The sequence below is a fragment of the Lissotriton vulgaris genome, chromosome 4_1, assembly GCF_964263255.1.
Source record: "Lissotriton vulgaris chromosome 4_1, aLisVul1.2, whole genome shotgun sequence".
Lineage (NCBI taxonomy): Eukaryota > Metazoa > Chordata > Amphibia > Caudata > Salamandridae > Lissotriton > Lissotriton vulgaris.
Window position 1 is genome coordinate 914,800,647 of NC_141691.1, and position 23,518 is coordinate 914,824,164.

General features: G+C 44.1%; 1 protein-coding gene across 1 annotated transcript in view; it reads left to right on the forward strand.

Moving 5' to 3' along the window:
- The window catches only part of BLOC1S4 (biogenesis of lysosomal organelles complex 1 subunit 4), a 132,539-nt gene that overhangs the window by 65,441 nt on the left and 43,580 nt on the right, over positions 1-23,518 (forward strand). The window lies entirely within an intron of this gene.

The following is a 23,518-nucleotide window of genomic DNA, read 5'->3' on the forward strand; positions in this document are numbered from 1 at the left end:
CAGAGTAAGTGCAAAAGTGTGAGCCACTCAAAACATATATCATAGCATCGATATTTACAATATGAACAAAGCTCCATACCCAAAGGGCAATTATAGTCCTTAGGAACCCAATGATATAGGCATTTGGAGTAGCACTGAGCAATAATCAATGACACGGGTGAAACTAGTGAAGCTGACGTTTCAACACCTTAACCGCATGCGCGCTAGCGGGTTTTCCCGCTGTGCCTACTGACTACTGGGAAATATCACAGCTGTTGTTTTACAATTAGTTCAATAGCCAACAGAAATAAGACAGAAGCACAAGAGACAGTATCTTTCTTTATTATTATACAGTTAGTAAAAACCGTAATGTACAAACATAGCAATGCATGTTAAAATAAGATTTTAAAATGTATAAAATCATGATCAGATGCTTAATGCTAAATGTTTATGCAGTGCTGTTAAAATATTATTAACGAACTTCCCAGCTCTTGCTAGGGCCTGGGCTGAATTGTTGCTAAAACACAAAGTCGATGCTTCCCTACAGTGTCTCGGTGATTGTTCCCGAAAGACCGGGATCAGTAGGCGGCGTCGATCCGTAGCAAAGAATGGGCAGCAGCAAAGCAGGTGGAGCCAGGACTCATGTATGTAATTGCAAAACCTGCAAATGGACTGCTCATTCCACCAAGCTCACTGTGGGTTAAAGCCAAAGATTGGTAGGGCTAGCAGCCTCTTGTGTAATATTTTGTTGCGAGTCTGGGGGTTGAGGGAGTAGTTAAAGTATAGTTGAGGTTTCCCCTTGATATATGATTAATTCAAGGCGGTAAAAAGTTCGTTTTTAGATAGCCCGGCAACGTCAGTCTGAAATGAAACTAAAATGGTTTGTTTTGTTATTGTTTTTTTCCACGTTGACAGAGTGATAGTTGGATTAGTGAGACAGGTTGGTTCGATCTTTAATGTGGGGATAGCGAGGTGCAGCTGTTTATGCCAAAGGGAGTGTTCGTCCTTAAACGCAGCTTGTAGTTGCTCTTTCAGGGATTGTCCTGGTGCTCGTAAGGTGTGTATGTAGTATTTGATTAGGTCTCCCAGGCAGTAGAGGTTTGCTTGTGTCAGGCCCAGCTCAAGTCTCAACTTCAACCTCCTCGCGTGCTGCAGGAACGGAGAAGATTTTCTTGTAAGCTTTGATTTGTAGGTTTTCCAGAAATACGTCCATTTTCCCGGGAAAGGCCAAGTGGCCGTAGGTCACTGCTGGTAGTAGTTTGGCCCGTAACACCCTTAGGATTGGTTCGGCTGAAGGGCTGTGCAAGTGACTATTCAAACGCCTCAGGCTGTGAATGATCCCCATACCCTTAGGCCTTAAGTATCTAAGGTGTGCTGCTTGGTTTGCCCTAGCGTTGAACCAAACTCCTAGGTAATTGTAGCTGGTACAGGTTGCTATTTGTGATCCCCCTGCTCTCCAGATAAGATTTTTCTTTTTATAGCTCCCAAAAATCAAAATTTTGGTTTTGGATTTGTTCATCACAAGATGGTTCTTTGTATTATATTTGTTGAGAGCAGTGAGCGATCATTGCAATCCTATTTTCGAATGGTCCATGATGATGATGTCGTCATATTGCATTGTCTGTAGTCGCAGCCCGCCCAGTTTTGGGGCAGCCAGGGCTGCGTCTGCCAGTTCCTTTGGTAAATCAGCGGTGTAAAGGTTGAATAGTAGCGGGGCAAGTACACAGCCTTGTTTTAGGCCGTTTTCGGTTGCATTTTTTTGGGATAATGTTTGTGTGCTAGTTTTAATCCTGACCCAGGTATTGTGGTGCAAGGATATCAAGGCTGAGTGAAGAGGAGGTGGTATTCCCCAGGAATTTAGTTTGTTCCACAGCGTTCCTCGGTTGACTCGGTCCAAGGCTGCGCTGTAGTCCACGAAGCAGCAGAATAAAGGTAGCTGGTCAGCCAGGGTAGCTTTCCGCGACAAATAGGACAGTGCTATTATGTTGTCCATCGTGGAGCAGCCTGCTCTAAAGCCTGACTGGGAGTGAGGCAGGATGTTATTTTCGTTGGCCCAGTTTTCTAGTTCCGCCAGTAAAACCCAGGCGTATGCTTTGGCTTCAATGTCCAGCAAGGCTATTAGTCTGTAATTGGCCGGATTTGAGAAGTTTCTCTTTTTGTGGATTGGATTTAGAATTGAGCCCTGCCAGGAAGGTGGAATTAGTTCATTATCCAACAGAAATAAGACAGAAGCACCAGAGACAGTAGTTCATCTCTCCTTGTGACTGGAAGAGATACAGAATATGCTCTTCAAAATAGCGTGCAAGATAGGCCACAGAAAGTGAAATCAATTAATTTGCGTTGTATTCTTTCACATTACAAAGGTAGACGTAGACTTTATCGTAGGTCAACGAACAAAGATGTCAGGCCATCAATGTTCAAGATGACTGCCACTGGAAATCAATCCCCACTAGAAGGTGTGACAGTCCAGCAAAGTTATCTCTTAAAGATATGTGTTTCAAATTCCTAATGCACCGCAGACACAACATATAACTGAGATTTGGGCTGAAGTAAGCTATCAATTCAAAGCTTAACCTTCGTTGCATATAGTTGTCCTCGAGATATTCTCAAAATGTCTAATTGTAGTGGCTGCACGTCGAAGGTGGCAAGCCAAACATGTGTATTCTTATTTGAACTATTTGCTGGTAAAGTGGAATTCCTAATAAACCAGAACAGTGTAAACAAGGTTATCCAAATAATTTAGGCTCCTCAATCAACTTGAATATGAAATTTTGAATGAATATGAAATGTTGAAAGCTCTGACTTAGCCCAAGGGCATCAAGGCGCTACAATACAGACCAACATGCACGCAAAACCGATTTCCTACTCAAAACCGTCTCTCAGGAAATAACCACGTCTTCAGAGTCTTTTGAAAGATTGAGTGTTCTCGTTGCCCCGAAAGAAAATCCGGGAGAGAGTTCCAAATGTTTGCAGACGCAAATAAAAATGCCCTCCCACCCCATCTCATTTTTTTACCCTAGGAACCACAAGGTGGTTCTTTTTTACTGACCTCAGGTTCCTAGAGGGCACATACTGTTGGAAAATGGTCTTAATGCCCGAAGGGCCCAGGCCATAGTATGCGTTGTGAGTGAGGCAGAGGGTCTTAAACACAATTCTGCGCTCCACCGGGAGCCAGTGCAACGAACCAAGAGAAGACAAGACCGCCTCCAGAACCAACCAAGTAGAAGACATTTCTGCAAGCTTAGATGGACACTGTGAGCATTTGCCATCCCTTCTCCCAGGAGAATACTGAAATTTAAAGTCATCATACCATATTTACCAGTCTTTGCAGGCTCTGACAGAACATTGCTGAAATTAGTGGAAATAATTACATAACGTATAGATTGAATACCATGTGCTTATTGACATTTGATAGCGGTTATGGAGTGGCTAAGGAATCATGGGAGAAAATTGAAGTTGTCACTTGCACGTTGGTAAAGGCATAACCTGGTGGGCATATCCGAACCTTACGAGGCGCAGAGCTTTCACAGATCCAGCACCAAATGAGAATTTCACAACAGATGGTTCACACACATGGTAGGGGACTCTTGGATAGTCCACGTTTGAGGTTTTTGGACTCTGGAGGAGGTGATAAAACATACATTGTTTTGGTTTTGTGGCAGTTAATGTTATTCAGACAGATATACTAGGATCAGCGATACCAATCCTAACATGCAGCACCACAGCAATGTATTACTTAATCGAACAGAGCTACAAAATCTTATCCTCTCTCAAAACCGACACAAGACACATGCAGTGGGCAATACAGCACAAGACTTACCTGCTTGCTTTCTACTTAGGGCCCAATTCCGATGCGGTTGGAAACAGTTGGAGCCATTCTGACCGCATCGGGATTGCCTTTACGGATTCCTTTCCGACCAACCCATTTTGATGGGGTTGGTTGGAAGGGAATCCGAGTCCTTTTTCCGAATGGCCTCTGACCGGCTCACCATTCAGAAAGCCTGCAGTTCTCCCTCGGCTGGCTCTTTCCGGCCAAGGGATTACGATGGAAGCTTCCTAGGGAATCTGTCTTTGGGGGCCCCCAGCTGGGCCCCCATGGGTGCAAGGCCACCGATTGGTGGCCTAGGGGCCACTTATGGTGCCCCCTGTTGATCCCTGCACCCGGTGGGAGGCACCTTGAGATGCCTGCCACCAGGCGCAGGGATGAACTGCACCTCTCCTCTTTGCAATGAGAACATGAATTCCGTTCGGATTGCATACTCCCATTGTAAAGAATAGGGTTGTGACCGAACAGGGTTAGGTCACATTCTACTTCCTCGACTGGAACCGACAACAGGAGGTTGTTCGGTTCCAGTTCCAAACCTATGTCCGACTTACTCCGGTCTGTCCAACATCGGAATTGGGCCCTAAACTGTAAAAAAAGAAAAAAAGGTAATCACCAACACCTTAAGCAGGCAAGTGAAATATCCTAAACAGGAGTTTAGCAACCACTTGTAAAAGAGATATTTACCCAGGGAGGGTAAGGTGTGTGGGGGGGGGGGTTGAGGGGGAGGAACTGAATACTATATAACCCAGCGAACACTTCCAAGACTGCGCCCTTGCGCCTGCCTCTCCCATCCAATGGGATTGTACTGTCAGTGAGTTGGTCATGGATGCTTCCATACATTTTCACTCCACTCCCTAATTTTTACTGCTACTTCAAGTAATCGAGAAGTGCAGTCTATTAAGCATGTCATTAATAATAATTGCACCGCGTTGGGTATGCCAGTTATGGTTTTAATAGGTGTCCGAAGATTCTCGAAATTCAACGAGAAGAGAAAGACACCTAAAACTACACGCACGTAAAAATAGCAGCGTGTTGTCTGTAGAAGTGTTGTGGCTAAATGGAGACAGTTTTTTTCTTGATATCCTGTCATTAACCAACAGGTACACCCACTCAATGAAATTATTAGAATTACATTTTTGTTTGTGTTGCTCGATAGCAGTTTGAAATACATTTGAATCATAGTACATTTGGCAGCCATTTCGTCATACATGAGGGGAGGTGTCAAAAAGTCACTTTTTAGGATTGCAGTAAATTATACTTGTTTGGCGTACGAAAGGGTATATCCTCCTCACTCTGTAGGTGCGTTATTTCTTAGATAATATGCATTATAGTGGCACCTAATTTGCGGAGTAGGGATCGGTGTTGAACTAGGGAATTAGGAGATAATGTGTCCCTGGAGAAAAGATGCAAAACAGCATTACAGACAATTAAAGGATTAACTGAAAATGGAGTTTGAGGTCGGAAATTTGGAAAACCATGAAGGTTTATTAACATTTCATTTGCATTACAGAAAATATGGAAAATGCAAATGCAGCAGTAGTCCCATTCAGTAAAGATCCTTAGAAATCAATTGCCACTAAGTGGCTCACAGTTACGGGAATTATGCAATAATAAGCAAAGTCAGAAAAACTGACTAAGTCCCAAAAGTGCAACAAATCAGTCGAGAATCGCGCAATATCCATAGTAGGCTCCCTAAAGTCTGGGCTCACCCCTAAATCCAGAGGGGTTTCTTTAGCTGATTTCAGCATGGAAAATGATGGAAATAGATAAGTCAGCATGGTGTGACAATATACCTTTTAGCTACTCCTCATCTCAACATATATTACTACAGTATTTTAAAACGTTGTATAACTCTACCATTTTAGCACTATCTCACTACATGAATATTGATTCGCCCATTCTGACCTAATGTCATCCAGAGGTGTCTGAACGAACTAGATATATAAACAATTGTGAGTAAATGCAATACAGCTAGCAGGGAGTACCTTGGGAACCAGCAAAAGACTTCCTCCATCGAGTTCTTTAATAATAATAATTCCAAAATACTATTGCGCAACTTTGAGAACCATATGTGATACAAAGATAACAGTGCACATCTTGCAGCTGGTGATTTCAAGCAATACATATGAAAATACAAGAAATATCATGGCATAGCAGCCAAATTAAAAAAAAAGATGGAGTCACGACCAAACTGAGGCCTAGATTAGCCTAAGTCAGGAAAAACACTAAGTCACATCACTTTGATTTAATTTCATTTTCTATAATTTCATAATAATACACATACATGAATGATTGATACTTCCAATTGAGGAATAACTTCCATGGCTCACTAACACTTAAAACATGAAATCTGAACAGTGTTAAGTAGGTTAATGTAACCTCATTTTCACCCAATGACTAAAGCTAACCCAAAACAACATCCAACATTGATAGCTGTTTTTTTGTTAGCTCCTTCCCCCTCAGTCAGTAAGACACAGTCACTTACAGTTGGAAAGCTGTACTTTTGGCTACAAAGGGATAATGTGACTATGAAGACAAATCGAAAAGTCCTACCAAAATAGTTTCTACAATTCAGATTAGTCAGACTAGTCATTTACTGACTTCTCAAAATTGAATGTCTGGAGAAGAAGGGGCTTCACCCACAAAGGATGTCAGAAAGGCAATAATTAATCACACAACATCACACCCACATAACAATTGTTTTATATTGCTTGCCTCATTTAATGGGAAAGTCTTTAGTGCACTTTATCTGGAAAGACTTTCCAGGCAAAACTAAGCACACCCTTCAAGCAACAAGGGTCCTTTTCTAGCATTTAGTGGAATTGTATCCATATACACAAATCAGTGGCCCCATTACATGGTGATTGATTGAACACTTGTGCAGCACTACTGTGTAGCTCTTAATGTTGTCATGAAACAGTGGTGGGATGATATTAAGATAGACATGTTTGTAGCTATTTGTTTAATTTCAAAATCTTTATTTCAGGACTTATGAACAAAGTCCATAAAAGAGCTAATGTTAAAAAACTGTACATTGTCAAACAAGCTACAACATTAAAATACTTTTAATAGCACACAAAGAAAACAATGCTAACATTTATCAGAAACGCGTTACCTTGCATGTATTGCACTCAAAATTCAAGAATCAACCCTGAAACACACTGCATGAGACCCCATAGTGCACAAGTAGCACATTGCAACATTGTGGTTCCTGATATTATGTGCAAAAAGCAAAGGTTAAAATATAATACATCATGAAACATACTTTTAAATACATCCAAGGCTTAATGAAACACAATGAGAAAAATGCTAAAATTAATCAAATTCTTTTCCTCGCACGTATTGCACTCCAGATATGAGGGGCAGCACTAAAACACACTGCAGGGGACCCCCAAGGAGCACAAACGCATTGAGCCACTGCGATTCCTGATATTATGTTCAATAAAAATTGGTTTTAAAAAAACTTCAAAGTAAAATTGGCAAACAAATGTTAAAGTGCAAAGTGCTCTGTTTTGATGTTTCGTCACACGGACACGGGCACGGAACGGACACTTGTTGCCATTGATTAAAGGGATGTACAGTGCCCAGCCGTAATCTAGTCAGAACAAAACAGTGTTGCGTATTTGTCTTCAAGGGCAAGTAAAGTTGGAAACCCTTGGGCAGATTGTGCGAAGGGTATATGGCAACCATTGGTTTCCTGTCGGCATCTATGCCTCTTTCCAGGCAGCACGTTGAAAAAAAATGCCTTCATCTCTGGCTTCTGGAGCTTAAGAATTCTGGGTGGCTCCTGAAGCCCCGGAAATTAAATCCCTTCTTAAGGGTATCATTAATGTAGGACAGCCACCAATTTCGAAAGGCAAAGTCTCACATTAGGCAATCCCGTATGATTGCTTTCGTAAATTTAGTCCTCCTGTCTCTAAAAACCAGCCCTTCCAAGGAGCTTTGCAAATCAGTCCAGGAGGGAAATTGGGCGGTAGCACCTCGGGTTAGACCTATCCCCTTCCTTGAAAATTGGAACAGTGATGGAGTTAACCCATGTAGAGGGTACATAACCCATTGGCAACTCATTAAAAACTCTAGTCAAAATGGGACCCCATAACTCACTCAAACCAGTAAAAGCATCGGCCGGGATCCAGTCAGGTCTGGGGCTTTGCCCTTGGCACAACCTCTCAAAGCAGAAAGAACCTCTGAATTCCAAGGGCAAGGCTACTCTCAAAAGTGGGACTCGTGTCTGCATTCTGAGGGCTAGGCCTTGACATATTATCTGAAAAGGGTTGAAGATCCCTTTAAAGTAATCTACCCAAGCTTGCAAAGCCACATAGAATAACTTAAAAAAGGTGTATTTACAGTATTCCAGAACATGATATTATAATTAGTCTCTGCTGCACAGTCAAATTTGACCAGGCCTTGTCCCATAAATCCTTTTTACTAGAGGCTAGCACCTCGTTATCATATTTCCTTAGGGGCTATAACGACACAGTAATACCTAGGAACATAGTGAAGTGCCACCCCCAACATTTTGGAACGTCTTTGTAGATGTGGAATTAAACCAACTATATTTATCCCTTGTCCCTTTCCTGGCAGGGTGCAATAAAAGATAATTGATTTAAAAGTGGAGACCAGGCTATCATTGCCCAGAAGAGGGGCTAAACAAAGATCAAACTAATTTTCCTTAAGGATTAACAACTTCTGCAGAACACACATAGGGTCAACACCTGACCACCTGATGCAAACCCCATTCGGCCTGACAGGGATGATATTAGTTACACAGATAGAGGCATTAGGGCACTCTGCGTAAAGAGTCATCAATAGCACTACAGGGTTATGATCGCTTACATCTGTTTGCTTAACCCTAATATTTAAGACTACATTATTAACAGAAGAACTAATTAGAAAATGATCTATTGTTGAATGTGTGCCTCTCCCTATAAACATATATTTTTATTTATTTTTTATTTATGCAGTTTTATATAGCGCGGACTTTACCCGAAGGCGTCAGAGCGCTTTACAATAGGATCAGAAATGATACAAACTGAGAACATTACACGAACAGCAGATTGCAAAAGCATACGTTACGTTACATACGGTAAAGTGATCATTGTGAGCAAACAAAAATACATGAGGTAGTAAAAATTGTGAGCAACCAAAAATACATGAGGTAGACAAGGTAATAGTGACACTTCTGAGCAAACAAAATACATGAGGTAGTAAAAATGTGAGCTACCAAAAATACATGAGGTAGTAAAAAGTGCACAGGAGGAAAAAGTGACAAGTGTGCAGGCTACAAGAGAAAATAGAGTATAATTTGAGGTATAATACTGCAATATATGCTAGACACTCAAGCACAAGAACAAACGTTACGTAGGCGAAGGTGGCACTTGTGCAAGTATCCAAGGTAAAAAACATGTGAGAGGAAGCAAACCGTGTGTTACAGGGGCAAAGTGGTGAGTGCAAGTTGCAAGAGGGTACCAAACACAAGTACATGGATAATACTGCAATAAAAGGCAAACACTCTAACCACAAGAACACACTGGGAAGGCACTTCCATGGACATGAAAAGTAGAAATTTTCCGTAGTGGGAGGTCTTCCTTTATATAAAAGAGAGGACGTGAATTACTTTTGGAGGTGTCTCTGGAGGAGGAGAACTTTGAGGTCCCTTTTAAAGGCCTGGGAGGAGGCGGTGGTCCGGAGCTGAGGCGGGAATGAGTTCCAGATTCTCACTGCGTTGCCTGAAAAGGATTGGGCCATCGTTCTTTCCTTCTTGAAAGTGGGAGGTTCAAGCAGTAGATTCTCCGCATTGCGTGAAGGTCTAGAGCCTCCAGAGAGTTTCAGTTTATTCGCCAGGTAGCGAGGAGAAGAGGAGTGCAGGGCTTTGTGGGTGATACAAGCGTGTGATATAGCTCTAGCCTCAAAGGGAAGCCAGCGGACGGTGGATAACATCGGTGTGATGTGATCGCTTCTTTTGGCCCCATAAATGAAACGAGCTGCTGAGTGGAAAACAGACTTAAGTGGGGACAAGTGGAATTTGGGGAGGCCAGTAAGAAGAGAATTGCAGTACTCGAGTCTGGAGAGGACAAGTGATTGCACCAGGGTTATAAGGTCCCGCTCCGGGAAGAAGCGACGGATGCCCCAAAGAAGGCGCAGTTGGTATCGAGCAGATTTTGCAATGGAATTGATGTGGGGACTTAGATTGAGTTTTTTGTCTAGTATGACACCAAGGGATTTGGCGCTGTCGACAATGATGGGTTTGTAGTTTAGTAGATTCATCTGATCCATCCATGATTGAACCGGGGGAGGAGAGAGTGAGGAGAAGAAGAGGAGGAATTCTGTAGGTTGCAAAAATATTATTGTGTTCTAGTAGCAACAAATCATTTTTGTGAATCTGAGTTTAAAGCCTTACCATAGGACCAGCGTAGGAAAAGAGAAGTGTCAACCACCGCACAGTTTGAAAAAAAACACACACTCGACTGGCTGAGTGACTGCATTTTTTAATGTTAAAATCACCAGCCCATATAATTACAGGTAAGTTTTGTTAATGATAAAAATGCATCTGAATCAACCTCCAAAGTGTTAACCACATTGCTGCGAGTGGAGTCGAACATGTTCTTCTAAAAGTCAATCGGGACCAAATCAACCCCCCCCCCCCCCCTCCCCCAATGATGATAACGCAAATTTATAATAAGGGGAACAGGTAATGGCTATACTGATAGTAAAAGACAGCAAGTTAGAAGTGAACATTTGTAACCCACCTTTAGCACGGCCTGTGGGTGACAGTATTGCTGCTGCAAATATGAAAGAAAAACCTTCAACATGCAAGGGGTCCATCGACAAGGGTTCCAGGGTCCAAATTATGTGGGTGTTAGCGATAACATTGAGCCAATCTGGGGTAGTTAACTTGTTCTAAAGCCCTGAGATGTTCCAGGAGACAAAACCTCATAACCCATTGTAGCCAGATTGAAATAAAGGGGAGTTTGGACCCGGCTGGTTAGGACTCCTCACCAATAACCCATTGCCAAGCAACAGGGAAGTACTACAGGTAGAAGAAGCATTAGACACTACTGGGGATATGTCAGTAAAGCAAGTAGATACATTGGTTGGGGCTGGGGGACCATTTGGACCCAAAATACAGGGGGTGACCACTACATCTTGAAATCACTCTACCATTTGCAAGTCATTCAAAACACTGTGCCTATTTGTGGTGAAAAGATGGTTACCTAAAGTAAAAGGAGCACAGAGTCGAGAATCGGGCCAGCAGGCTCGTGAGGTAGATGCCGATAAAGGAATCCTAAGGGGAGAGGTATAACGAGGCCATCTCCAGGAGTTGTCAAAGGAAACATTATGTAAAATCTCCCCAGCAGACCTAGGGTACCTGAAATTGATAACACACTGGTGACTCAACTGAGCACTGGGTCAAAGTTGGCACAGTGGTCATTATTACTACATTGGGGCAACAGGCGGAAGTAAATCAATCACATCGCTGTTGGGACCTCCAACCTGTCCATTACACATCCGACCATCCCAATTGCCCCACCGTGTTCTTCCAGTAGGGGTTACCATAAGGGGTTGGTTATTGAATGAGACAACTGTGCTGGGAACCACAGTGGGTCAGAGGTGGTGTACATTGCTCGCAGAGTTAGAGAACATACCCACAATCAGAAACTCCCCCCCCCCCCCCCACCCACCCGAACTATTGGCATTGCCTTTCCTCCTGTGCTCTGCTGAGGCCCCATCGTGTGAGTAGGGTTGAAGAGGGTGACAATGTGGTTCTTGGAGGGGGAGGGTCAACCGTCTGCCTAACCCAGAGGTCACTAATGGTTGTACTACAATCATGGGTGGAGGGCGTCTGATGTAATGGCAGCCTACCATCCACCTGTGGACCTGTAATATGTGAGGTAGCAATTGCTAACAGCGTAATGACTACGCACAGAAGGGCTTAAGGACAGGCAGAAATAGAATTAGCAAGACCTCGCCACAAAGGAAGACTGCAATACCGGAGAGGTAATAATGGCTTTTGTCAGGAAAAGAAAGCAGCGCCCAGGACAAGTGGGATGGCTCTGTCCTGCCTCTTCCTGGCGCTGATGGGTTCAGAATTGGCCGGCCTCGGCCAAGGCTCTGCCCGGGCATCTCCAGCGCAGCGGGTATGAAAATTGCACTAATGAGCGCCGCAGTGAGGCAGGAGGAAGCACGTGGCCACCCTCCTGGTGTGGTGGGGGCTGGAGTCTGCGAATTCAGCCTGGTTTCACTGCGGCGGAGGTCATGTGCAGTGGGGAAGAAAGTGCGCAAATTAGCACATCGGTGATGCAGGAGAAAACACGTTGCTCCCTCCTGGCACGGTGAGTGGTGGGAGCTGAAGTTCCCAAATTCAGCCCGGTTCTGCTGTGGTTGAGGTCCCGTGCAGCGGAGATGATGTGGCGGTGAGGTGTGAGAAGGCACTCCTGCCGACTGGAGTGGTGGGGGCTGCAGTACCGAATTTAGCCCAATTCCTCTGTGGCTGAGGTCTCGCACATTGGGGGTGAAAGTGTGCTAATGAGCACAGCAGTGAGGCAGAAGAAAGCACATCAGCGCCTCCTGGCAGGGTGAGTGGTGGGGGCTGGAGTCCTGAATTCAACCAGGTTCCACTAGTCATTTTTCACATCCCTAAACTGAGAGGAAATAATACTGTGTAATTGATGCACTGTATTTAGATCTAGAATAGGTTCATCCTGCAAATAAAAATAGTTACTTAATTATGATAGAAAGGTTTTGCATCTAGAGGACGTTCTAGTTTGGCAAGCAACTCTCCCATCTCCTTGTTAAAGAGTAATACTGTAAATAAGATCAATAAACAAGACCATGTTGACAGACATCCCATTGGTAGAAAATAATCTAAAGATGGCAGTCACCAACTGAATCATTGTGACTCAACGTTGTTGCAATCATACTGACTCTTCTGGTTAACATCCAAGGAAAAACTTTATTTTTATAAAGAACATTCCAAACGTATCACTTTGATGGCTCAAAAACTGAATGTGATTCTAAAATAGCCTCAAGTTGCAAAATTGCTGTTACAGGAATGCTTAATTTCACTGAGACAAGGTTTGGTTTCGGTTACATTCATATTTTGGTCAAAGAAATGTGGTCATACTGTCACATCTATGGGGAAATTGTCCTTCCAGTATTTAATGTGATATTATTATTCCTCTGCAGCATAAGAGATTTGTCAGCCTCTAGTCTGTTATTTAAATGTTGTCACATCAGGACATGGAAAGTCTATACCATAAGAAGATCGAGTAGGAGTATATATCATTACTAGCTACAAAAGTTGCCTACTGTATTTTCTGGGTGGCATGAAGGCATACTCTGCTAGAAATTTCAAGAGTTTTTCCTTCCATGTGCATATGGAGGTAGTTTACAGGGCAGTTTTAAGGGTTATTCCATAACCTCTCTGAAGGCATTTTCTGTGGATGCATCTTGTAGAAGTTAGTGATGTTTATTTTAACCAGAAGTTTCAGAAAACCATTTTTTGAGGTTGCGTCTAGGCAGCGCTTGCGTTCTCTCTTCCAGACTTGTGGTATTCAGACTATGGGCTTTTAAACAAACCCAGCACTTTCCATTGGTTCTTTCCTCTGCCATTACACATTCTTTTGTTTTAGCTGGTCAGTTGCAAACATTTGTCCCGCCTTTGGGCTGTTTTGTCCCCCCTTTGGGCTGTGTTGCCCCCCCCCCCTGCAGACTGCCCCTGCTACATGGATCCTTTCACTATGGCTCATATGTTTTCTTTCAGTACACTACTTTGTCTTTTTCTCTGTCCTCGCTGCTGTTCCCAGTTCACTTAATCTCTCTGCCTTCCCAGAACAACGGCTCCTGCCCCTCTCAGCTTTTTTAGGTCTCGCCACCTATCAATGCGCGCAAGCGCATTGAGCGGAGCGAGAATTAAAGTGCTCAAAATCCTCGTCAAACCAAGGGCTTCTTGGTGCGGTTTTCTTTAAGTTCACGTGAATCACGTGACCAAACAAGCACGCGTATCAGCCTCCCTCCCTCCTAATTGCATTTTTTCACGGCCGCACAGCACATCAAAGGGCTTCTCCCAGCGTGTGCTGTGCGGCTTCTCCTCCCCTAATTATTCATGGCTGGCCACTGGCCGGCCGTACTTTCAGTTTCCCTGCCTCTCTTGTTGTCTAATTTTCACAGAAAGAATCACGTTTTTGAGTCACCTAATAATTAGAAGCATTGTGTAAAGGATAGCCTACTTGTCACTAAAGTGTCTCTTGTTTGTTGTATGTTCATGTTGAAAGCATTCGCCCGCTTCAGAGCACCACGCTCAGTTTATTTATTTTACTTTAATTCGGTGCGTGCGCCCGATTTAGGGACACTGCTCTGTTTATATCTTTATTTGTACTTTAATTCAAAGCGTGCCGCCCGCTTCAGGGACACCGCGCTCTGTTTATTTATTTATTTTTCTACTTTAATTCGGAGCGCAGCGCCCGCTTTAGGGAAATTGCTTTCTGTTTATTTTTTCATTTTTTTACTTTGGCTCATTGTTTTTGTTTGAAGGTAGAGACCGGATAAGAACCATTGCATTTGGTGAGGGGAGAGTTGAGGGGCGAGAAAGGGGTTAATTAAGGACCGACTAGTTCCTATGTTATTAAAGTATAACCCCCATGCCAAGCCTCTTCCGCATCTTTATTAGCCACTGACTTATCCGTGCAATAATAAGGCGCTATCTCGCCGGCAGGAGTGGGAAAGCTGAGGACTGTAAATGAATTCAGGTGTTTGGAACAGGCACAGTGAATACCTGTGTTACGTATAAAGCCAGAGCCCACATAGACAGTGTCTCTAGCGCAGGGAGGAGTGAGAACCGAAGCAGCTGCTGGGGTCATTGTCTGAAGCTAACTTCTATGTGAGGAAGCAGGGCTAACGAAGGATAACGCAGCTGAGAGCTGGCTCTTGCAGCTGGACATCATCCACTCCTCCACAAGGCTGTCCGCGGCTTCAGTACTCTCCTTCCGCTACAAGATCTCGCCCCACCCACACTTTTAGCCCTCTTCTTCTGAGTCTTTTACTCAATTGAAACTTTCTTGCCAGACAATTGTTCTGCCTACCCAGCTGCAGACCACAAGAACCCTGCCCTGGGGCAGTGGCATCTCAGACCCCATTCCGACACAGGGTCATCCGAGCGTGGACTGCCCCTTTCATTTGCACTAATATCACATGCTGAATGACTAACATGTACAAAAGCTCTTTTCATTACACACCGCAGGGCGAGTGAAGAGTTAAGGGCCCGGTGTTACAAATCTTTACTAAAACAAGAGGCCTGACCCCTGGTACATCAGGAGGGGATGGTGTGAGAAGGTGTCACGTGTAACAGATGCTTGTTTGACACAGTGATCCCCCCATGATGTCGGTTTTTGTTCACTCTGTTAAACGCTTCCTTTGTTCATTAACATGCGCCCGCCTAGTTTGGGACTCCCTGCACAGTGGCGCATCCAGTGCTCGTGCCGCTTACCGCCCCCGGGGTAAAGCCAGTGTATGCCAATGCCGGCTCGGCCGGGATCGGGTGCTTAAAACCCTCGCAATGCGGTCCTTGTCTAATTTGTTAAAAACGCTTCGCTTGCACTTCACTTGGTTGTTAACATGCGCCGTGCCAAGTCTGTAACACCCTGTACAGCGGCGCATTTGGCGCCAGTGCCACTTACCACTCCAGAGCTGCACTGGTGTGCCGTTACCAGAGGGACCGGGTCGGAGTGCTTAGAATAAGCCCCCGCATTACGGTGCGACCCAGGCATTAAGTGCTGCTCGTGGCTGTGGATCGCACTGGAATGGCTCTTCTCTCAGCGCGGCAGAGAATGCGTGTCGTGATCTGCACAGTTGCAGAGCGTCAGGAGTTGAGTTCAGCGCTTTCAAGGTGTGTAGGCATGTAGCAGTGGCCCCCTCCTCACTAGACTTGTGGCGTGCCTCTTGTGTGAGCCACTCCCGTCCTTTCCAGTGCATCCCTTAATATCAATGGGGGCTTTGTTGCAAATACAATATGTTCACTTTAATGAGGGATGACGCTTGCCAAGAAAGAGCACATCAGAAGAGTAGGCTCTTTTCGCCTATGGAAGCTGTGAGAGTTTGTGCAAATTCAACTACATACAGACTTTTACAGGTACGCAAATCTCTCCCTTCAGTTTATTATTTAAGAATGCATTAATCGCGCTGTGAAGTTCATTCATCAGCAAGAGATCTGCCACCAGTTTACAAAATAAAGCATATTTCAAATATGTTTGGTACAACAGCCAAATGCACATCCCAGGAAATAATTAATTTGGCATCTGAGTGTCTCTCAGTGTGATAGGATTTCACAGTGCGAGAGATAAATGAAAATTAGGACTATTCTAAAGCCCAAAGTGTTTCTACCTGTAATGGCAGCAGAATTTGCAAAATGCATGGAAAGTCAAAGTAGATACTTTTCATTTTTGTACAAGCGCCCAGCTGACAGCTCGGGGATAATTAACAACATAGAAAAATTGCACAATGTGACATCTCAGCAGGCATTACAACAAAAAATAAACAAGCATTTGCAATGCAATAGGTCTCACATTCACGAGAGTTTGAGCTATTACAATTGCAAATAACAATGCCTTTTATTTTGGTTTTCATTTTAAAAACATAAAGGGCTTTGTCATTTACAAAACCAATAGCTCCAACTTTCCTACTGCGAGACCTATTGGCAACGCCAGTGCTTGTTTCATTCAGAACAGCTGCTCTTCCCTCCCTCTCGGGCTTCAGCTACCGCCTCCTCCCTCCTGCTTCTATGGCTTTTTTTCTCCCCTACAACCAGCGGGGCGCTGCTGAGTCCCCTCCTCTTGTTTAGAAGCGAGCAGTTACAGCTTCCAGAGCACAAGTTTCTCTGCTTTAAGAAATGAGAATGAAAGCTGGGCTTTATCTTCTTTTAACTTCCCGCCTCGTGTCTGTTTTTCCTCGCAAAGTGGCATGAAGGCTGCAGTTCCATGATGGCATATTTGTACATTTAAGAAAGGAAAGGAGCACCCTCTGTGCCCCCTGCCTTCCTGACAGACCACCCAACCCTGCTCCCCAGGAAAAATGGCTCCATGACCTCTGTGACTACAGGTGCATTTTCATAGCAGTCCTTGTCCACACATAGCACAAGCGACAGGGAAAGGAAAGCATGCTTCAAAGTGGCCAACCTATCTAGCATGTTAGTTTCCAGATGCGTTCATTTTATGTCATGCTCCTAAGTATGATTATATATCTAAGACGCTTGTTTGTGTTTTCATTAGTAACATGTTTTTCTTACATTTTTGAGTGTTAATAAAATACCGATTCTGAATGCAAATAAAAAACCATAAGTAAAAAACATCGTCATTTTTAACGCCAACAGCTTTAACTTTAACAAATGCGAGACCTATTGCATTGAAAATGCTTGTTTAACCTGAAACCATCTGTACAGTTCCATTTCCTCCCTCCATTAATGTGTTTTGGTTGAAAATCTCTTCCTGTGAGGTGGGAAGAAGAGTGAGTTGGATATAGCAGTGGTATTTTAGGTATTGCGGTCTCTATTATATCTCATTGCGTTCTGTTATCCTTTGAAAAGAACTGAGATGGCTGAGCTTCATGGTTGTAATACAGTGGCGAATGGTTTGCAGCTAGAGATTTTGGTTGCTGAGCATTTCAATGTTTTCATGAGTTAGCAGTAGGCGACAACCTAGAAGCAGGAGCGTTTGTCACTGAAGTATTAACACTATCTGTTTTAGAGAGGACAAAGGACCGTGCTCCTATGTGTGAAAGGATCAACTGCTCTATAAAATAAAATACTATGAGTTGATACTGCCTAATTACTATGAGTTGATACTGCCTAATTTAAATATTTAAGTCATTGGTTTTGTTGCTCGGGGGAAATGGCATTGTATTGCCATTGGGGCATTTACCTTGAATCTGTTTGTTGTTCGTCTTAGCGTTCGGAGCTTGTTACTCCTAAAGTCACTTTGGCTTTTTTAGCCCGGTTAAATTTTTCCTTGCACGTTGCACTTTAACCCTCCCCTTCTGGCTGGAGGAAAGCCCGTTTCGGGCAGGCATCTTGGTGCTGCTGCGCTCTAGTGGTTAGCAGGCACCAGTTTTTATTGGACCTACCCCTGTGGACACAAAGCAGATGCTCGCAAGGGGCACGCCGAAGGCAAGCCCGTCTGCACCCGTCCATGTCCGAATCACAGCCAGCGCCAACCACGATGCCTGTTTGGCATCAGGTATTCCTATGCCAGCAGAAGTTTTAAAATCTTTAAATACCTTTCATAAATGTATGTGATATTTGTTTGTCACCAAGTAAAACCAGGTCCCCAAATCTGCACTAATTGCAAAACAGCTTTGATTTTTCCCGATACTAGCTCAGCGCTTACTACTAATACTCCCCTTGATAGCTCATTGAAGGGAGGGCTCATTAATGCTCACTCTCATTGCAGACTGTCTATCGCCTTTAATTAATAGACTGGCAGCTATCGAAGCAAACCTACTGACGCTAACCAATGCCTTAGATCAGAACTCTGGGGTCTTAGCTAGCCTTAACAATACTAACAATAAACATCCACCACCAACTCCCCCTGGCGTTAACCCCGTAAGTGGAGCAAGGTCACTGCTAGTCAATCAAAGGGCCCAGGTGGCGGGAGTTTACAACCAGCTAATCCTGGGCCAGTTGCGAATGGGTCGGACAGGGATTCCCAAATTAAGGACAAACCTAGAAATGATCTTTACAGACCTGATACAACAAATAAGGTAATTCAACCCACTAATACTGCTCGATCAAATCCAGAAATTCTGGATCTTCCTCCAGCATCATGCCCTTACGTCCTAATTCTAACAGTGGTCCCGCCTTTGAAACATGATCAAACCGAAACCTGGCCATCGCTTCGAAACAAAGTAGTGGATTGGCTGACAAAGTATAAGCGCTTTAACCCCTGTAATTCAAAAGAAATTCTTATGGTCCGTAGGGTGGGCTGGTTAGGTTCTTCGCAGAAAACAATTATGGGCGATTGCATCGTCGTAAATTTCAGGTCTCCACGAATGGTTCATTCACTCCTAAACATCAAAGAGCTCATTTCCCTATCTGATCCAACCATTATGGCTGTCCCCTTGGGATATTTTTACAAACCCACAGTTAATCTCAGGGAAGAAAGGAATGGTTCAGTCATAACTACAAATAGGTTTAACCAGTTTTCCTCTCTTGAAGAAATATATTGACCACCAATTCATGATCTAAAAGTTGCATCGGGACAAACTGAAATAAATAGTTGGATCGACCCTTCTATTTTAATACAATCCCCGTCTCCATATGCACTTCTCGATGTATCCAGGGAAATAACCAACTCACCCGTATTATCAGATTCAAATAGTCTAGGACAGCTTAGAATTGATCCTAAACCAAATTTACCCACTGATTTTATTTCTCAGATTCTCCCCTATGACACTTACCCCCTGTTTAACATGGTCCCCGTGACTGATTTTACACAGGTTAACGGAGATCTTAGTCACGAAGTAACTCCCATACCTGTTTCGTTCAAAATTATCTTTTGGAATATTGCTGGCCTCAATACAAAGGTCGCCGTGGGCGAGTGGCTTACCTTCGTCCGGGATTATGATCTCATCTGCCTACAGGAAACATGGGCAGTATCTCCCGCTCACTTAACTGGTTACAAAACCTATTTTTCCCCCCTCAATTCCTTCCCCAGCGGGACACGCAAAAGGAGGCCTAGTGGTGTATGCTACCAATCTAATTAACTTTCGGAAAATTATGATTTTAAAAAACGAGTCCAACTATCCTACAATCCAAATAAATGTAAATAATTTGGAACCCATTCTGATAGTAAACTTTTATAATAATTTACTTCAAATGCAGCTGATTGTTATTTTTAAGGAAATCTGAACCTACCTTCTAGATTTTATCAATAGACAACAGGGAAAAAATCCGGTAATCGTTTGGGGAGGTGACTTTAACTTGACCCTTTGCCACCAAAACAAAAACAATATATGCGGTCTCACAGACGAAAATGATCTAAATATCACTCACTTTACACACTCCCAAAGTGGGGTCTGTTTAAACGAGACGATTGCGAGTCTTTAACTAACCTTGGCAAATGATATGGTCTCGCCCATGGTACCTCTTAAACCAACTTTTCATGGAAATGGCGCATCTACCTGCATTGATTTTATCCTTTTAACAAGCGCTGCTTCCTCCCTGATTGTAAATTTCCAAACTCATGACTCTGCATTTAGTGACCATTTTCCAATATCAATCTCTCTCTCTCCTCCTATGATGGGAGAAAGACATAAACAGTGGAATCTTTACCGGGAAGAAGCCATTAGTTTGGCTAGGCCTAATGGTTACGTTCTGAAGTGGGCAAAAATTGACCCATTTAAAATCACCGAAAAGGTTGTCAATGACTCCCTCAAAGAAATAAACATCTGCTTAGCAGATACTGCTACCTCTAGGGAGATTATCAATAACTTTTGTTAGTAACAAACTCCATTCAAAAAGCCTTAACCTCCAAACCCAAAGGAGCAAAAAACATCCAGGCAGGGTGGTTTGATTCCACTTGTACAAAAGCATTTTCTAATTTAAAAATCGCACCTAATGCTCCAGTCAGGGACAGAAAAGAGATCGCCCTCCTTAGAAAAACCTATAACATAGCTATAAGCACAAGAAACCTGGCAATTAAAGAACAACTATGGGCGGAATTGCATAAAAGCTGCCGCTTAAACGATAGTGCCGCCTTTTGGCAAGTGATAAACTCACCCTTTTTGACAGGCTTTAGAGATTGTAACAAGATAGAGATTACTATAGACGAACAGTCTTGGATTGCCCACTTCTCAAAAATATTTGGAATAGAGGAAACTCAAAACACAGATCAGTCCCCTCGAACCTTGAATCAGGCTCCCAATACTCCCACATTCATTCCACTTGACCTGAACTTCTCTGTAAATGAAGTTGAGAACGCGCTAAAAGCCAGCAAAGGAGGGAAAGCCCCGGGCCCAGACGGGGTTCCTGTAGATTTGTACAAATTTAATCCAGACTTTTGGGCGCTTATTTTATTAAGGGGTTTAAATGCAACCTGCAAACTTGACCTTTTAGACTCATGGTCAAAATCTATACTCATCCCAGTATTTAAAAAGGGTGACCACTCTAACCCAACCTGTTACCGTCCCATCTCCCTACTGGATTCATTCGGAAAAACGTTGAGTCGTATAATCTTAGACGGCCTCCAATCCTGGTCCATAGATAACCAGATTATATCGAACATCCAGTACGGTTTCAGGGAAGGTCTGGTCACCGTTGAGCAGGTTCTGAATTTATCTTTAATAAGAGGGAAATACGTAGATGCAAAAGGTGGTAGTCTTCGATTGGCCTACGTAGATCTTACTGCCGCGTTTGACTGTGTGGGCCACTCGAAGCTATGGACCATCCTAACTGCTCTGGGTGTTAGATGAACCCCTAGTAAAATTTCTGCGGGAAATGTACTCGCATGCTGCAGCTGGAGTGAGATTTGGCATCGGGGGAGAATTGACGGATTCATTTAAAGTAGAGCGAGGGGTCAGACAGGGCTGCGTCCTGGCCCCCTTCCTCTTTATTCTATATACCAATGGTTTAGAACTAGCAATGTTGGAAGGGGCAAAGGACATACCTTTAATTCAGCACCGTCCAATCCCCGCTCTCCTTTATGCGGGCGATGCTGTGATAATAGCCCGTCCCGCCAATGATTTACAGCACTCCTTGTCCCGCTACAATAAATTCATGTCCAACCTTGATCTAAAAATGAGCATTAAAAAAACATACGTTATGAACTGTGGCTATAAACGTGGTAAAGGGAAGACGGTAATTCCAGTGTAGAGAACATTCCTATTTACCCATACCTGGGAGTATTGATAGACGAGAAAGGAACCTGGAAAAAAGCCATTGAGGCTAGAAAATTTCAGTTCTTAAAATCTACTATGGCACTGACTAATTTCTTGCAGAGACTAGGAAAAAGAGCGCCAGAGGAACTGATTCGAGTCTATCAAGCCAAATGTATTAGAACAGCAACCTATGGGGCTGGGGTGTGGGGCTGACTCCCTCCAAAAAGTGGAGATACCTTTTAGCTGTTCCCCAGGGAACACCTACAATCAGCTCCCACTTTGAGCTGGGCCTGCCTTACATTATTGATCTCATTAAGGCAGAATCCATACTCCTATGGCACCACCTATGGACCTCAGACAAGTTGTTCCTCACCCAAAATATCGTGAGAGGTTGTCTTTCATTAGAAAATGCCTCTAAGATTGGATGGCTCCATTATGTCAAAAGGTTTTTATACAACATGGGCCTAGAGCAGTTATATCTATACCCCCTAGAATCGAGCCATATCAGCAGGAAAGCGTTAAAAATCAAATGGCTATCCCACTTGGCGGAGCTTCGCTTGTCTGCTGAAGTTCATAAACCTTCAACGCAGCACGCCTTAATGATCCAAACATCAATGTGGATTCAGCCTTACCTAACCTGGCCCATAAGCAGCTATGATAGACTCTTGCTGACTCGTTCCAGGCTAAATATTATTTTCAGGATGACCACATATCCCGAAGTAAACGATTGGTCCCGGCCGCTTCCCCAGTGTCCCTGCGATGTTACCTCCTCTCAATCCACGCTACATATGACCCTTTTTTGTAAATGTTATCTAGAACCTAGGAAACCATACCTTGTACCTATATTAACAAGCATTTGCAATGCAATGGTCTCGGCATCATTAAAGGTAGAGCTATTGGCATTGCTCATGACATTTTTTTTCTTTAAATCAAAAATAAAACTCTGCCCTCACCACTCTGCACTCACCACTCTGCACTCACCACCACTCTGCACTCACCACCACTCTGCACTCACCACCACTCTGCACTCACCACTCACCACTCTGCACTCACCACTCACCACTCTGCACTCACCACTCACCACTCTGCACTCACCACTCTGCACTCACCACTCTGCACTCACCACTCTGCACTCACCACTCTGCACTCACCACTCTGCACTCACCACTCACCACTCTGCACTCACCACTCACCACTCACCACTCTGCACTCACCACTCACCACTCTGCACTCACCACTCTGCACTCACCACTCTGCACTCACCACTCTGCACTCACCACTCTGCCCTCACCACTCTGCCCTCACCACTCTGCCCTCACCACTCTGCCCTCACCACTCTGCCCTCACCACTCTGCCCTCACCACTCTGCCCTCACCACTCTGCCCTCACCACTCTGCCCTCACCACCACTCTGCACTCACCACTCTGCACTCACCACTCTGCCCTCACCACTCTGCACTCACCACTCTGCACTCACCACCACTCTGCACTCACCACCACTCTGCACTCACCACCACTCTGCACTCACCACCACTCTGCACTCACCACCACTCTGCACTCACCACTCACCACTCTGCACTCACCACTCACCACTCTGCACTCACCACTCACCACTCTGCACTCACCACTCTGCACTCTGCCCTCACCACTCTGCCCTCACCACTCTGCCCTCACCACTCTGCCCTCACCACTCTGCCCTCACCACTCTGCCCTCACCACTCTGCCCTCACCACTCTGCCCTCACCACTCTGCCCTCACCACTCTGCACTCACCACCACTCTGCACTCACCACCACTCTGCACTCACCACCACTCTGCACTCACCACCACTCTGCACTCACCACCACTCTGCA